Source organism: Cibotium barometz, chromosome 49 (genome assembly GCF_041138505.1).
Source record: "Cibotium barometz isolate CiBa-2024 chromosome 49, ASM4113850v1, whole genome shotgun sequence".
Classification (NCBI taxonomy): domain Eukaryota; kingdom Viridiplantae; phylum Streptophyta; class Polypodiopsida; order Cyatheales; family Cibotiaceae; genus Cibotium; species Cibotium barometz.
In genome coordinates, this window is record NC_141094.1 from 10,992,083 (window position 1) to 11,002,160 (window position 10,078).

Sequence of the window (10,078 nt, forward strand, 5' to 3'; positions counted from 1 at the left end):
AATTAGTTTTTTTAAAGGTATTTTGTTATCTTTAAAATGGAAAAAATAAAAAAAGAGCCTTTTTTAAGGGGAGAGAGAGAGAGAGAGAGAGAGAGAGAGAGAGAGAACCTAATACAATGGTTCTCTCTCCCCCCCTCTCTTTCCCCTTAGAGAGAGAGAGAGAGAGAGAGAGAGAGAGAGAGAGAGAGAGAACCTAATACGATGGTTCTCTCTCCCCCCTCTCTTTCCCCTTTTTTTAAGGGGAAAGAGAGGGGGGAGAGAGAGAGAGAGAGAGAGAGAGAGAGAACCTAATACGATGGTTGTTGTGCTGATGTTGTGTGTGTGTATAAAATAGAGAGAGAGAGAGAGAGAGAGGGAAGAGGGGAGAGAGGGGAGAGAGAGCGTAGCATTAGTTAAAAAAGGTTTGTATTTTTTTTGTAATGGGAAAAATTTTAAGTCTTTTTTAGATGAAGCTCTTACCCTCGTACCGCCTCCTATGCTTCTCTTACTTATCACACTCAGCGTCTTAGCATGAACAAAGATCTAATACCATGAAAAGATGTAGGGAGGAAGAGAGCTTGATCGCTTACAAGCACACACACTCACACAAACTCTAGAAGAGAACACACAAGATGAGAGGATGAAAATTGTTATTCTTCTTCTTCAACAAAAGAGGTCTACAAAGGAGATAAAGTGACTAACACACATACTAGACTATATACAAGCGGTCCATAATGTGAACACACTAAAGTGGAGTGGGTAGATGTGGACTAGTGGGTGTAGTCCAGTTGTAGAATCTCTGGCAAAGATATGTCGATGCCAGCTACCAAACCCACCAGATGTGAATGTCGAATGGTCACCTAGGTGCTTTGTGAGTGTCAGCTAATGTTGAGCTTGACATCTCAACAAATGATAGTGGCATTCATGAGGTGAAGATGGTCCCGAAGAGAAAGTTTGAAATAAAGGATTTGGGTGAGCTACGATACGTCATGGGCATTATTGTAGTTGCCATCAATAATAATGACTTGATTGTCACAGGGGACAATGATGGTGGGATTCATGAGGTGAAGATGCTCCTCACGAGGAATTTCAAAATAAAGGATGTCATGGGTGAGCTGTTGTGATACTTCATGGGGTATAGAGGTGATAGGATAACATGATGGGATTTGAGTGTATTTTTGAGAAGCAACCCTACCAAAGGCTAGCACGCACGTACTATACACACCATTTCTTCTAAACTAACCATGGTCCAAAAGCTGTAGTTGATGAGATGTTGGTCTCTCTTAAACCTTTAAAAAAGCATATATATATTTGCATTAAGGGAGGCATGTGTACGAGTCATGTGTGTTCATTACATGTGTGTGCATGCATATGCTATGTGGATGTGTATTCTATGTATGTGTACGCACATGTGTGTGCATGATATGCTATGTGGATGTGTATTCTATGTATATGTGTGTGTTCTATGTATGTGTGCATGTTCTATGTATGTGTGCATGTTTTATATGCGTGTGTGTGTGTTCTATGTGCATATGCATGTGTCATAGATGCAAACACGTGTAGAGTGCTTTACATCGGTCGCAATAACCGACCCGTCAAAAAAAGAAGAGTTTCACAGAGTTACCACGTAGCAAGAATTTGGAGGTTCCGGAAAGGGAGGAGGAGGTTTGGGTAAAATTTGAGTTTGAAGGTCTCAAAAGACGTGCAAAGCGCGGGTCTACCCACTAGTGCAAAATAGAGTCTATTTTCTTAAGCATTGTTGCCACTTGCAAAAGTCTAGGTGGTGCGTCAATTTCAGTCTGTCTTGATTGCTGACTCCTGGACCGTTCGGCTATGAATAAATTGATTGTTGTCTCCTGGACCTTTAGGCACAATAATGTATTTCAAAGCCGGACGTTGGAACTAGTCAACATCTTAGAGAGAGTATGTGTTAGCTGATTCTCGAAGGTCAAGCTAGTTTTGATATATTTATTTAGATTACTTTTCTCAAAGTCAAGCTGGTCTATGGCCTTACGTTAGGGTAGGTCTACAGTCAGATATATATATATGTCTGTGTGTCTGTAGTTTGATTAATCTCTGCTTGCTTCGCCAACATGGCTTCGCCATTCTGGCACTGGCTTCTGTTAGATTTACTCCTTTCCTCGATGCTGCCTGCTGTTATTAGTGATGATTCCGAGTCCTCAGTACCCTCTAGTATCCCTCTGGGCACTTATCTCCCTCCTGTGGAGGACTCCAACCACGTAGTTCTTGTCTCTCCCAATGGCATGTTTCATCTGAATGTTGAAACCTGGCGGGGTTCCCCCGGCTCTTACTGTATGGCTGGTGTAAGCAACGTTAAGATTAACCCTGGTTCCATGCTATGGGCCGCCCATAACGCCCAGCCTCTTGCGGCAACCACTTGTCGGCTCTACTTGTCTGCAGACGGAGATTTACTGTTCCAACACGATGGCAACAACACGGCCTGGCAAACCCACACAGCACGAATGGGTGTCCACAACCTTACCCTCCAAGACTCTGGGAACCTTGTTTTGCAAAACAAGCAAGGCGCCACTGTATGGCAAAGCTTCGACCAGAGCCCAGTGTTTCAATTCTACTCAGGAATGAATTTTACAGTTAACACCACTCTCTACAGTGAGTCCTCTGTCCCGGGCGGCAACGCCGACTTCAGTGTCCCAGGCAGCTATGGTATGGAGCTCAACAACAAGAGCACTCTGATTCTTTTCACTAACCGTAATGATTCCACTTCAAGGTTTGTGTACTGGAGCTACAGCCTAGCGGCTAATACAGAGGCCGTTGCCTATGTGACTGTTGAGGATGGATTAACGTTCTATGATAAGCATGCAACAGTTCTTGGGTCTGTTACTCCTACTCTTGTCCCACCATCTAATCGCACTTTGAGAGTTGCTTTGATAGATCCTCTCTCAGCAAACTTGCTAGCATATTACCGGACTGAACATCAATGGGAAATATTTTACAACTCCTCCATAAGTGCTTGCGAGTATCCCGAACAGTGTGGGGATTTTAGTGTTTGCGACATGGCCACGGGATCGTGCAGCTGCCCACAAGGTTTCCAACAAAGTGGCCCTGATTGCCAGCCTCTCAAAGCTCTGCCCTCTTATGCATCAAATTGCACACAAACCATGGTCGATTCCAGCCTTTACACCTTTGTTCCTGTAAATGGCTCCTTTCAACCTCAGCTCTCTGCTCTTCCAGCTCACTCATCTGAGGTTTGCGGTTCCTTGTGCGTGGAGAATTGCACTTGCAAGGCGGCGCTGTATGACCCGGCCACCGGTTCCTGTTCTCTTTTCTCAGTTCTGCAAACTGTGCCTACAAGGGCGAACAGCAGCCAGTTGATGCTGCTCAAGGTTCTGAGAGAGAGGTGAAGAAATACGTGTGACAACTGGCATCAAATATTTCTATTTTAAATATGTTTTTAATTAACTAAGCGATGCAAGCCAAAAGGCGCATCGAACATGTATAAAGCAAATAGCCACGCCTAATAAAATGCACCGATTCAGTTCTCTGTCTGTGTACGCGCTTCACAGCGCTGTTCTCTTAACTCTCTGTGTAATTCAAAATTCTACATGGTATCTCGCTGAGAGGTGCGCAGACCCTCCACGAATTGCCACAGCGCTCCCTTCCCTCTGGTGTTGCTGATCCGGACAGCCTCATCCGATGGCGCAAGGGAACCGCTCCTACAAGATTGACAGGCTGACGGATACCAATTTTCAACCCTGGAAGACGAAAATGATTATGATCCTACAAACACAGGATCTGATGGCTATTGTTGATGGCACCTCTGTGTGCCCCGCTCCTGCTGACCCTACACACGCGGATTGGAAGGCGAAGGACCTCAAGGCAAGGCTCGAAATGTTACTCCACATGGAAGATGCGCAGACCCAGGCGGTACGAACCCTCACCACAGCAAAGTCAATCTGGGATTATTTGATTGCTACATACGAACGGAAGAACAAAGCCTCTCAGGTAAATTTGTATAAAAAATTAAATTCATTGCATATGGAGGAAGATGGTGAGGCCGATAAATTCATTCGCCTTTGGCGTTTGGCTATGGATGACCTCATCATCTCTGGTCTTGTCCTCCCTGATGACTTTCAAGCTGTATTGCTGCTCGCTGCCTTGCCTCCCAGTTGGCAACCCTTCATTACTACCAAAACCAATGTTCCTAACCTCACATTGCCCATTCTTATCCCTTCAATCCTTGAGGAATATGAGATGCGCCGCACTGTAGTTCCCAGTACCTCTTCATCATCTACCAGCATCGCCATGTTCTCACGCAATATGCCCTCACGAGGACGCCCAAATGGCTCCTCCTTTTCCAGGACTTCATCCTCATCAAACTGGCGACCCAAGTCTTCATCCTCAAGATTTTAGCGACAAAACAATACTAGACACCCTTTTCGCTTTACTAAACCATACTGTAATAGCTGCAAAGTCACTGGTCATGATGACAGGACTTGCTGGAAGCAACATGGGCGTTCACAAAATACCCATGCAAACTATGTCTCTAATTCCGCCTCGGATGAGGAATCCGACTTGGAAACATTCGAGACATCTACCCAATCCTCAGAGGAGGATATACTCTTATGCCTAATGGCCACACACATGTCTCAACCTTTACCCTACAATGTACCTTCAACTTCTTGGATCTTAGACACAGGGGCAACATGTAATCTTACATCTCATCGTGAGGTCTTGAGACATTATAAACCCCTCACCAAGCCCTTTGAAGTTCGCTTTGGTAATAATACCACCCAACAAGCCTTGGGCGTAGGAACCGCACACATCATGCTTTCGGATGGCAATGTAGTGGCTGTGAACAAAGTGTATTATGTGCCCTACATAGCCAAGAACCTTATCTCAGTTAGCCAAATTGCAGAAAATGGCACTAAAGTCGAGTTTGGAGCTAACCATTGCACAATTCGTCATAGACTTCCTGGGGGTGATCGGTATGAAGTTCTTGGTCCCAAAATTGGGAAACTTTACATTTTAGGACATTCTAAACTCATTGAAGAATGTCATAGTAGCTTCCTGACTCCAAATCCCGACTATAGCACGCTGATCTGGCATTATCGCCTAGGGCACCTTAACTTACCCACCATGCAAACAATTGCCACCCGAAACCTTGTATATCATTATGCATTACCAAGGAGAAGCCGCTTAGATCTATGTGAGGGCTGCATATATGGCAAATTAGCAAATACAAAATACCCATCTAGTAGGACATCAACACACCATCCTCTAGAACTTGTGCATTCTGATTTGTGCGGCCCATTACCCGTCATATCTCTAACCCACCATAGGTACTTCATCACCTTTATAGATGACTTCACTAAATATACAAGTGTGGCCTACATCCCAAACAAAAGTGGACACACTGTATTGAATGCTTTTAAGTCCTACCATTCTATCGTGACTAATCATATAGGTCTCCCCTTACGATCCCTTCAAACCGACAACGGAGGAGAATATACATCACATATCTTCAAATCTTATTGTGAACAGCATGGTATTCGCCAACGGCTTACCGTACCATACAATCCTCAGCAAAATGGCATAGCAGAAAGAAAGAACCGTTCTCTTATGAACATGGCACGTAGCATGCTTAAGACAGCTGACCTCTCTCCCTCATTCTGGGAAGAAGCAGTTTCGACCGCATGCTACCTTCAAAATCGTGCTTTCACAAGAATTATCAACCAAATTCCATACACTTTATGGTATGGTCAAAAGCCAGATTATGCCATCTTGCGAATTTTTGGTTGCACTGCCTATGCCCATGTTCCACCCTCTCAGCGCCATAAGCTTGGTGATCATGCAATCAAAGCCATTTTTGTAGGCTATGGTGAACCCTATGGCATCAAAGGCTATCGGCTATATGATACTTCTCAACGTAAGTTCTTTTACAGCCGCAGTCTCGTCTTCGATGAAGATTCTCTTTTGAAAGATAGACCTCGCCTCCCTGTCTTACCTGCACCCTCAACTGCGTCTTCTTCTTCCTCTCCTCATGCTCGGTCCACTACTTCGTGGCGCGCACCACCTGATCCTGCACCTGTAGCAGCTGCACCTCTACCTGCAGCCCCGCCTGCTCCTGCTCCTGCTTTGAATCCACCCCTCATCCCTCAAACAAATCCACCAACTCAGCCCATTACTCCATTGGTCCCCTCACAGATCCCAGCCAGCCATGGAACTGCCCGCCACACTCGTTCCTTTACCCGCCTTGATTATGGCAAATCCACTCAACCTTCATGCTCGAATCCTCCTTGGGACCCTACCGGACCTCATTCAACACGACGGCCTCCATATGTAGCACTCGGCTCCTCCTCATCCTCCCGAAAGAAACCTACCTACAGACCACTAGCCATTCAGTGGGACACATTGGATAAAGACCCTGCTTCTCACTCCACTGAGTCCCAACCAGTTTCTACACCCGAACCTCCGTCTTTTGATTGCCCCAGCTCATGGCCTACTTTGTCAAACACATCCCCTTCTACTTCTGCCTCTTCATCACCCCCACAACCACAACCTCGCACTCGATCTTTGGCTGAAATCTATCAGGAAACTGAACCCTCTTTGGCAAATCTTGTGTCCTCCTTTGATGATGACGACTTTATTGGCTCTACTTTCACTTCCCCGGAGCTGCATGATGATAGTGAATCTGACCCTTTATCTGTAGAAGAGGCCCTTGCTGGTCCCCACTCACAACAATGGCAGCAAGCCATGCAAGATGAGCTTGTCGCGCTGCAGAAAAACAAAACCTGGACACTTGTTCCACTACCTCCCGCACGCAAGCCTATTTCATGCAAGTGGGTGTTGCGTCGCAAACTCCATCCTGATGGTTCAGTTGCTCGATATAAAGCCCGTCTGGTGGCTAGGGGCTTCAGTCAAGTTGCTGGCCTCGATTATGGCGACACCTTTTCACCAGTTCTTCGCATGTCCTCCTTTCGTCTACTGCTGGCTCTCGCTGCTGCCCTTGACTTGGAGCTCTTTCATCTTGATGTCCAAACTGCTTTTCTTCATGGTGAATTGCCTGAAGAAATCTACATGGAGCAGCCACCATACTTTCTGTCGAAGACATCTCCTCGCTTTGTTTGCAGACTCCATCGCTCTCTCTATGGCTTAAAGCAATCTCCACGCCTATGGTTTCACAGGTTCAATGATTTCATGCTTTCGCACGGCTATCAAAGACTTAATTCTGAACCCAATGTGTACATTAGGCACACTCGTGACAGTCTTTTGATTGTGGCACTTTATGTTGATGACATCCCCATGCTAGGTTCCACTCGCGCGGTCATTGATTATGCTCTACGTGAGCTCCAATCTGCATTTCCCATCACCATTTTAGGGAATTTGACATATTTTTTAGGGCTGCAAATCATTCGTGACCGCACTCATAAAACTATCATTGTACATCAATCATCTTACATCAGTTCTATGTTAAAAGAATTTGGCTTATCTGACATCAAACCCGCTGTCACACCTCTCCCTGTTACATGTAAATTTTCAATAAAAGATTGCCCAACCAATGTGCATGAACAAGAATACATGTCACAATTTCCATTCCGGTCTCTCATTGGCAAATTACGGTACTTAGTTACTGGAACAAGACCAGATATTTGTTATGCATGCAACCTCTTATCCCGCTTTATGCATAATCCCAGCATGGCGCATTGGAAATCACTCATTCGTGTTGTACGCTACCTCAAGCATACTACTAATTATGGGATCCAATTTTCTTCTCAATCTACGAGTCAACCCATTCCTCTTCTTGGATGGTCTGACTCCGATTGGGGGGGGGGAACAGATACCCGCAGATCTACTGCTGGATTTGTGTTTACTCTCGCAGGGGGCGCCATCACTTGGCAATCCAAAAGGCAAACTTCAGTGACACTCTCAACAGCTGAAGCGGAGTTTGTAGCTGTGGCATTAGCTGCCAAAGAAGGACTATGGCTACAATCAGTCATTGAAGAACTCAGGCTAATTCCTAAACCATCTTTAAAAATTTTCTGTGATAACATGTCATGTATTTTCTTAGCCAGCAATCCAAAGCATTCAGAAAAGACAAAGCATGTGGATTTGAAGTACCATTTTACACGCGAATTGGTGGAATCGAAGAAACTTGAATTAGAGCATACATCAACACAAACAATGTGGGCTGACTTCCTAACGAAAGCTCTACCAGCTGATAAACACAAAGAATGTTCAGAACATGTTGGCTTACTCAGAGCTCTCACAGAAGAGGATGCCCTTGTCAAGGGGGCGTGAAGAAATACGTGTGACAACTGGCATCAAATATTTCTATTTTAAATATGTTTTTAATTAACTAAGCGATGCAAGCCAAAAGGCGCATCGAACATGTATAAAGCAAATAGCCACGCCTAATAAAATGCACCGATTCAGTTCTCTGTCTGTGTACGCGCTTCACAGCGCTGTTCTCTTAACTCTCTGTGTAATTCAAAATTCTACAAGAGGCATTCTTCCAGAACGCACGAGGTGATAGGAGTTGTCTGTGCAGCCATTGGTGCCAGCTTGTGCTTAATCATGGTGTTGTGTTATTGTTGGTGCAAATTAAGAAGGGGTAGAAGAAGATCAGAAGCTGCAAGTGAAGAGATTTTTCTGCAGGCGCTTCCAAGGCTTCCTCCTAGGTTCACTTACAAGGAGCTGGAGATGGCCACCAAGGAATTCTCCACAAAGCTCGGCTCTGGAGGGTTTGGGGCGGTATATGAAGGTGTGATGCCGTCTGGTGTGAAGCTAGCAGTGAAGAAGCTAGAAGAGGGCCATGGCCAAAGCTCGGCTCAATTCAGGGCGGAGGTGGCCACCATAGGCAGCGTGTCACATATGAATCTGGTGACTCTCAAGGGCTTCTGCATCGAGGGTGAGTCCAGGATGCTAGTGTATGAGCATATGGCAAATGGGTCCTTGGATAGGTGGCTGTTCAGCGTTAATCCGGGGAGAGACCAGGCGCAGCTGGATTGGGAGCAGAGGTGCAGGATAGCTCTGGATACGGCAAAGGGGCTTGCCTACTTGCATCACGAGTGCGCAGAGCGCATCGTGCATTGCGATGTGAAGCCAGAGAACATCCTGCTGGATGAGGAGTTCAACGCCAAACTGGCGGACTTTGGCCTTGCTAAGCTGGTCGGGCGGGACCACCAGAGCTTCGCCATGACCACCCTCAAAGGAACGAGAGGCTACCTGGCGCCGGAGTGGCTGCAGGACGCCACCATCACAGCCAAGTCGGACGTCTACAGCTACGGTGTCGTCTTGCTGGAGCTCATCAGCGGCAGGCGCTCCCTCGAACGGCTACCTGCCCACGATAGCCTTCCGAATAGTAACCACGTCATCAAATGCAGCAAACTCCATCCCCGCTATATCATTGGATGCAGCCAATCCGACCCCTGCTGCTTCAGTCCAGGGTGGCAGCGGCACCCTTCTGTACGAGCATAATTCCAGCATGGCTGCCCTGCTGGACCACCGCCTCCTCTCAGCCGTGCCAGCCGCCAGCCTGGAGCGCATGGTTTTCATCGGGCTCTGGTGTGTCCAGCCACACCCCACTACCCGGCCGCCCATGTCTTTCGTCGTCAAAATGCTGGAGGGTGTGGCGAATATTTCTCCGCCGCCTGTTCAGAGCCCTTCATCCGACGACCATTCGTCCTTTTTGGAGGCCTACGAACGGTTCAAATTAACACTATCGAGGCTTCTTCCACCTTTAATCATTTCGAAGATCCACCCAGGGCCTAAAATTGAGGGGTGTTTTGCCTGTCAATGACTTTTTTTCCTGATGCTAAATTGCATGTTATTGTGAAATGTGTCAAAAAAATTTACTTTTCATTTTTTAACCTTATATATATACAAGCCTTATAAATAATATTATATCAAGATTTAGAATAATATATCTAGATTCTTTAAAGCCCTTTTTATTTTGGAAATTGGAGACTGACAGCTTGGCTTATAATTGCATTAAGTAAGGCTATTAAATCAAGGCATGTAAGTTTATATATTTTAATTAATTTAATTGTTGGAGCTTGAAAATTAAAATAACCACCACCTCATGAGTTTAAACTCACCTATCAGGTTACGCTATCTT

The 10,078-nt window shown here is 45.8% G+C and overlaps 1 pseudogene across 1 annotated transcript; it reads left to right on the forward strand.

Annotated features, from left to right (window-relative positions):
• Positions 1-2,009: 2,009 nt before the first annotated feature.
• LOC147610287 (G-type lectin S-receptor-like serine/threonine-protein kinase SD2-5) lies at positions 2,010-9,760 on the forward strand (annotated as a pseudogene). Its single transcript, XR_015264094.1, has 2 exons — positions 2,010-3,358; positions 8,466-9,760. The product of XR_015264094.1 is annotated as a G-type lectin S-receptor-like serine/threonine-protein kinase SD2-5 (transcript).
• Positions 9,761-10,078: the final 318 nt, after the last annotated feature.